Consider the following 8,092-nt stretch of genomic DNA (forward strand, 5'->3'; position numbering starts at 1 on the left):
ACGTCCGAGTCTTGGGAATAGGTATGCTTTACTCTAAGAAAACTTGACGAACCTTCAATCTAATGATTATTTATTAATGTTATGAAAGAATCCTTTGTTCAAAAGGATTCACTCAAGGGTTCCTTTAAATAGTGCCTTTAAATGTTTGTTTATAAACTGTCAACTACTTGACAGAGAAGCAGGGAAACTTAAACTGTTGGGAGCCACTGCCAGTTGAAGATTAATCCAAAATGTAGATAAAGCCACTCTCTGATTATAATGTAAGTCAATGAGAACATATAATTAAATTTATAAAAATTTAATCACCACAGAACTCTTCAGGAGCATATCTTTTGCAAGAAAGGATATACACCTGTGGAGTGTCTCTGTCTAGCGGGTCTGCAAATCCTTCTAAAAGTCATCGTCCCACAAATCTCAACTCAGCCCATGCAGTTCTTATGAGCCTTGTTTGCATTTGCCAGTACTTCACATCTTTCTGTTTTGCTTTCCTCACAGTGCCTGGCAGATTGCCTGGATCACAACAGGCTCCCTTGTAGGTATTTGCTGATTTGATGCAAGACATTCCTTCAGCAGTAGGCCAAGGTATGGACATCACACATACGGTTTGTGTAGGGTTGTGTTAAGTCCTGCTATGATTTTCCAAGTTGTTTTTGAAGCAATGATCAGGATTTACACCTCTGGGCTAAGGGAACATAAACATGGACCCGAACTTAATAAATTCAAAGTTCTCTGCTCAAGGACAGCTCCCACAGAACTTCAACTCAAGTGCAGTAGAAAGGAAGGTAGATTCTTCTCTTTATTGGTTATGCTTTTACTCATTTCTTTATGCATTTTACTGGAAAAACACAGACACAGAAAACTGGATAAAACAAATATAAAACTCAATGAATTATTATAAGGTCCACACCTTTTTAAATAATACCAAAGTCAAGAAATAGAATATTGCCAGTTTCCTAGGAAGCCCCAAGGTCGACCAAGTGTCCCATCCGAACCTCAACCGCCTACCTTTCTCCCTATTGGACTTGTATGGTAATTACTTTCTTCCATTTCTTTATAGTTTTATCACCCAAAGGTGCATCCTTAAACCCTATAGTTTAGTTTTGCTTGTTTTTAAAAAATAAGTTTTTTAAGTCTCTTTTGATAGAAAGGTTTCCCCCTCCACTGCTGCCTTTTCCCCTGGAAATGTATTCATTGAAGAATCTGGGTCATTTGATCTCTGAAGTTTCCCACAGTCTGTAATTTGCTGGTTGCATCCATACGGTTTAATTTGACATGTTCCTCTGTCCTCTTGTTTTAACCTGTGGAATGGTAGTTGCATCTAGAGCAGTGGTTTTCAGTGGGGAAGTGCTTTTGCTCCCACTGCCTGGGGACTTTTGGCAGTGTTTAGAGACATTTTAATTTTTTAATTAAAGAAAATTTTTACAACAGGGTGGGTGGTGCTACTGCCATATCCCTCAATGCACAGGACAGATCCCCACAGCAAGAAGTTATCCGGCTCCAAAGACCATCAGTGCTGAGGTTGTGAAATCCCAATCTAGAGGTTTGTTCAGATTCAGGTTCAATTTTTTGTGTGTGGCAAGACTATAGGTGGTATGATCTTTCATCAGCAGACACATAACATCTGGATATCTCTATTTTTATGATATTAGCAACTTTTGATGCTCAATGCCTAGATTAGTGATTGCAAAATGCTGATGTTACATGTCTGTAATTTCTCCTTCATTTATTAGTTGGAATATTTCAATGTAAGACCCTTCACTTCATCTCATTGGTTAGCCACTGGTACAATTCATATACGAAAGGCAGGATAAATACTTGATTCTTTCCTTTCATTTAATAGTTTTCAAGATAATGAATTGGTTTCCTATCATCCTCCAAAGGCAACACAATAATAATTATTATTAATAGTATGGTTATTAATATATTATGTTGCATCCTGTGAAGATGCTGGTACTATGTAGGTCCTGTTATGTCAATGCATTATCCTCACCTTATATTATTTCTTGGGAACATTTGGCCACCTAGTTTGTTATAGATGTTATCCATGGGCTTGGGGTTTTGCTGAGTTTGTCTGATTTTATGGGGGAGATTTGACCAGAGTCAAAAAATATACCATCACCATCACTGTCTTCCCAGAATACCTATGTTTATTCCAAACCACATGATTGGGATTTAGGGACTTGTAATTTTTTAAATTTTTCCTTTTTTTCCTGAAACTTCTTTTTTTTAAATTTATTTTTTATTGAGGTAGCATTGATTTATAACGTTATATAAGTTTCATGTGTGCAACATTATTTTATTTTATCTTAAGCCTTTGTCACATAGACAAGTATTTACTTCTGAAGGAATCAATTCAGTGTCATGAGAAAAGCGACAAGCTTTGGAAGTAGATTTGGGGGTCAGATCTTGACTCCTGTATTCACTAGATGTATGCTATTGGGTAAATTATTTAATCCTTTGGGCCTCACTTTCTGCATCATAAAATTGGGGTAATAAGACCTGCCTTATAGGGTTTAAGTGAAGATAAAATGAGATAACATTCATTCCTTCATTAATTCAACAAATATTTACTGGTTTTTCTGTACTAGGTACTGTTCTGGATCCTGGGTAACTATCAGTGACTAGACAAAGTACCCTGTTTTCACAAAGTTTTCATTCTGGTAGGGGTAGACAGACAAACAAATGCATGTATAAAATAGTGCATCTAGCAGTGAGAAGTGCTATGGAGAAAAACAAAGCAGTGCAGGGTGAAAGGGCATGCCAGAATTTTCTTAGAATTTAAATAGGGTGGTCAGGGAAGATTTCATTGAGAAGATGACATTTGAGTAAAGACCTTAAGAGGGTGAAGAAGCAAGCAGTGGACATCTAGATAAAGAGCATTGCAGGAAGAAGGAATAGCAAGTGCAAAGGCCCTGAGGTGGGAGGATGAATACTGTGTTCAAAGAACAATAAGGAGGCTAATGTGATTCAAGTGGAGTGAGTGGGGAAAAATAGTGGGAGCTGAAGTCAGAGACATCTCCATAGGGAGGTTGTCGTAGGGTCTTGGCTTCTGAGAGGACTTTGGCTTTTACTCTGAGTGAGGTAGGAAGTCATTGAAGGGTCCTAAGCAGAAGAATGACGTAACTTGACTTACTCCTTAAAAAGGGTCATTCTAGCTGCTGTGTTGAGAATAGACCACAGTGGGGCAAGGGCAGTATTAAGGAAACTAGGCAAGAGATAACGGTGGCTTGTATTATGAAGTAGTGGAAGGTGGTCAGATGCATAGTGGTCAGATTTAGAGGTAGAGCCAAGAGAATTTATTGATGGATTGGGTATGAGAGACTAGAGAGGAGAGGATTCAAGAATGACTCCAAGTGTTTTGGTATGAGCAATTGGATTGATGGAGCTGTTACTTACTAAGATGGGGAAGATTGTGGGATGAGTGGGTTTTGGTGGGGAGTTTAATTTTGGACATGGGAAGTTTGAGATGCATATTAGATATTTCAGGGGAGTTACTGAATTGGCAGTTGAACGTGCTAGTGTGAAGTTCAGGAGAGAAGTCTGGGATGGAGATCATATTTGAAAGTTATTAACATAAATATATCAAAATAAGATTATCAAAGGATTGGGTTTAGATAGAGAAGAGACGAGGTCCTGGAACATTCCAGTATTTAGAGGTTGGGGAGATGAGAAGGAATCAGCAAAAGATATTGAGAAATTGTCATTCGTGGGTTAAGAAGAAAACCAGGAGTCTTTGGTGTTCTGGGAGCCAGTGAAGATTGTTTTTTTAGGAGTGAGTAATCGTCTATGTCAAATGCGAGTGGTAGGTCAAGAGAGATGAGTTCTGAGAATTCATCCTTGAATTTAGCAATAAAAGGGCCATTTGTGATCTTGGCAAGAATTCTTGCAGTGGTGTATGTGGGACAGGGTGGGGGTTGGGAGCAAAGCCTGTTTGGAGTGGATTCAAGAAGAGAAATGGAAACAGGAAGAGTTTTCACAAAGATTTTGGCTATAAAATGGAGCAGAAATGGGTAAACTGTTTTGTTTGTTTGACTTTTGTTTGTAGTTTAAATAAACTGAATAAAAAATACTTCTGGAATTTGAATTTGAAAACTACTTTGGGTATTTGTTAAATTTCCTAATTTTGATATGAACAGTGGTTATGTAAGAGGAATGCCGTTGTTCTTGGGAAAGCACACAGAGAAAGAGAGCGTGAGAGAGAGAGATGGTGATGGTGGTGGTGATAGACAAAATGTAGAATGAATGAATCTGGGTAAAGGGTATGTGGGAGTTCCTTGTTCTATTCTTGCAACTTTCCAATAAGTTTGAAATTCTATCAAAATGAAAGGTAATAAAAAATGTCAGGAGTTTATTTCTTAATTCTGTGTATTTCTTAGCACCTACTGCAGGATCTTAACATTACTATAAGTAAACAATGACTTGTTTCTTGAGTTTCCATTCTCTGCTAGACACTGTCCTAGGGTGGCATACACATCATTTCTAATCCTTCTGATTAGGTATTCCTGTCTCCATAAAACAGTGGAGCAGAAAAATGAGGCAATACCTGGAGGGGTATGTGGGGGTCAAGAAAAGTTTGAACAATTTTTTATTTTAAAGATGGGTATATTTATAGAATATTTGAATACTGGTGGGAATGATTCAGTAGAAAGGGAAAAATTGATGATGCTGAGAGAGGGGAGAATTGCTGGAGAGGTGTTCCGGATTAAGGAAGAGGGATGGGATCTAGTATGCACGTGGAGGGCTTGGCTTTTGATCAAAGCAAGGACAGCTCATCCATTGTATCAGAAGAGAGGGTAGAGCATATGCAAACAGATGTAGGTAGGTGCGGAGAAGGTGTGGTGACACGCTGTGGGAATTCTCTTTTGTTTCTGTGTTTACCATGAAGCTGGAAACAGAGCCCTTAGTGGAGAGTAAGTAAGGAGGAAGAGACATTGAGATTTGAAGAGAGGGGAGAAGGTATGAAATTAATGTCTAGTGGAGGGTGAATGGATGAAGGAAATAGAGTGGGATGGGCAGTCTTACCAAGGATGCTCTTGAAGTAATCATGAATTTAGAATGAGACCAGTCACTACAGTTTATTTCTCTGGCAACATTTAGGTTACATGGATACAGGTCTGGAGTCCGGAGAGAACTGGATTTAACAAAGCGTAGGGTTTTGCTAGGCAATTACGATGAAGAGACAAAAGAGCAATGGAGTTGACAGTGAATGCAAGGGAGTGAAAATTGACCGTGGAGTATATGATGGGTAAGTAGGAAAGTTGAGGACCCTGTGCGGAGGTGAGGGACAGTGAAAGGGTGGCAGGACCAATGAATTGGATATATCAGTGGGGTAGAAGGATTATTGGGAGACTAGATACTGGAGGGAGTAAGCCAGAAAGATAGGAAATGGTGTTTGAGGAATAGAATGATTGAAATTAAGATAATGGAGAGGTGTTGTTATTAGTAATGACAAAAATCTTGGATATGGCCATGGAAGTAGGTGGTTGAGGTAAGGCTCAGTGCGTGACATGCAGTAGACTGTCACTAAATGTTTAGCCCCTCTCCTATTCCTCTACTGTTTATTTGATTAGAGCACCATAAATCTGGGGCACTAAGCAATGAATTTTCTCTCTTAAAATGAACCAAATAATCCAGTAGCATCTTTGAAATCCCTGGCCCACATCTCTCATTTCAGATTGAGGGTTTGTATTTTACATTTCATAAATTATGGCAGTTAGCCCAAGTTTTTGGTACTGGTACACATGCATTGTTGATTGCTAATTGATCCAAACATGTTTTTTCTTGGATATGACTTCAGAATCCTTCTCAACACAGTATCCAGGTCTCTACTACCAACCAGTAGAAGTTGGCATATACGATTAAACCTATTTGAGCTACTGATAAGGTCACTTAAAAATTGTTCTAGTTTATGGATTTGGTGAAAGTCAATTATTTCTAAATGAAGGTCTTGAACTATATTTAATTTTTCAGTGTGAGAAGAAATGCTTTCTTAGATGAGATGGGAAAACAGCTTTCAACTCTGAGTAATGACTTTTTAGGTATGTGGTTTATACAGTGCTGTGCTTTCTCAAGGACAGCCTCATGGAAGAATGCTCTTTTTTTTTTTTTTTTTTCAGATTAGCTTAATAAAAAGAAAATGGTAGGAAATTAGTTTCTCCAGGATACTTTTATACCAGATCATTATTATTAGTTAGAGTTTGTCCTAAAGAGTGGCACTAATTTGAAATGTTAGGTTTTGAGCATGTATTTTAAATATTTAAATTATGACCATCCAGATAATTGTATTGGATTATTTTAGTTTTATCAGCGAAAGCAAAATGAGTAATGCTTTAAAAACTATTCGTATTTCAGAGTAACTTTGGATTCTGAGTGACTAAAAACATGAACTGTGTCTGAGTCACTTTGCTTTAACTATATTTTGGGGGTTGCTTGATTTATTTAATTGCCTTGAGCAGAACACATTTGTGTCCTAGCGATGGCTCACTCTCCCCCTGCTTTCATGGGGGTGGAGCACTTCGGAGATGCGAAGTGATTATTTTTGGTTTCATCCGTCAAAGGGAATAGAATGAGATAAAAAAGCATTAACTTCTTTTTTTCTAAACTTAAATTTCCAGCAATCTCAAAAGATGACTGCTTCTTAGCAAACAATGTTGGCAGAGTTTATTTGATTGCAAAATTATCGGAATAGATGTTTTGAAAGTTATCTCTTTGCCGAAAGTCCAATTAAATCTTATTTAATGAGTGGAGAATCGTGCTAAGTGCTGTGAGGATTATAGAGAAGTATTATTTACAGTTCCTGCGTTCAGTGTTTTAGAGTCTAGTTGGGAAGACATGTTGTACTAAGCTGAAAATGCAACAAACATGCAAAACTGTAAGTGTTCAATATTAAATATGCATGATTGATGGTAAGAACTATAGGACTTCAAAAGGAGGCACCGTGGTGGCTTGAGTGGGCAGAGGCTGTATTATAGTGAGGAAGCCCTGGAGCCAGAAGCCCTGGGGCTGAATCCCTACCTTTCTGCCTAAGAGCTGTGAGTGCTTGCTTAACTTATTTAACCTCTCTAGGCCTCACCTTTCTTCTCCTATAAAAGAGAACAACAGGAATACCTATCGCGTAAAGCAATGATATGGATTAAATGAATTAATGTAAACATCTCACTATGTGTATTGGTTTCATTTACCAGTGCCTGATATATGGAAAGCTATACATATATGGAAAGCAGTCAATAAATTTTAGTCATTGTTAGGGAATACAACTTTCTAGAGTTGTGTTTTGATATATTAACTTAATTTGGGGGGGTTCACTATTTATTTATGACAAATATTCCACATCCGTGATCCTCTCCGGTCAGGAGTTCTTTGAGAGATGCCGTCCGCCTTGGCCAGTTGGAGAATGGAGTCTTCTGACTCACCCATCCTGTGAATGGCCCTGCAGATAGAGTAGGTTTTAAACTGGCCATTGAACCTGGCTGTCGCCTTGTCAACCTCGGCCAAATTCGTCTGGACGGACGCGTGGTCCTTGGAGCCGATGATGCGGTTGTGCGGTGCGTACAGGTCCACGAAATCGTCGTTTTGCATGTTGAGGGCGCGTCTGGTGGCACCACAGTGGGCGCGAACGCAGAAAGCAAATTTTTTTTAACATCTTTATTGGAGTATAACTGCTTTACAATGGTGTGTTAGTTTCTGCTTTATAACAAAGTGAATCAGCTATACATATACATATATCCCCGTATCTCCTCCCTCTTGCGTCTCCCTTCCATCCTCCCTATCCCACCCCTCTAGGTGGTCACAAAGCACTGAGCTGATCTCCCTGTGCTATGCGGCTGCTTCCCACTAGCTATCTGCTTTACGTTTGGTAGTGTATATATGTCCATGCCACTCTCTCACTTCGTCCCAGCTTCCCCTTTCCCCTCCCTGTGTCCTCAAGTCCATTCTCTACGTCTGCGTCTTTATTCCTGTCCTGCCCATAGGTCCTTCAGAACCTTTTTTTGTTTTTTTAGATTCCATATATATGTGTTATTTATTTCTCTCTTTCTGACTTACTTCACTCTGTGTGACAGTCGCCAGGTCCATCCACCTCACTACAAAAACT

General features: G+C 38.9%; 1 pseudogene; it reads right to left on the reverse strand.

Moving 5' to 3' along the window:
• Window positions 1-7,308: 7,308 nt before the first annotated feature.
• Window positions 7,309-7,578, reverse strand: LOC136142013 (small ribosomal subunit protein eS21 pseudogene; annotated as a pseudogene).
• Window positions 7,579-8,092: the final 514 nt, after the last annotated feature.

The sequence above is a fragment of the Phocoena phocoena genome, chromosome X (assembly GCF_963924675.1).
Source record: "Phocoena phocoena chromosome X, mPhoPho1.1, whole genome shotgun sequence".
Lineage (NCBI taxonomy): Eukaryota > Metazoa > Chordata > Mammalia > Artiodactyla > Phocoenidae > Phocoena > Phocoena phocoena.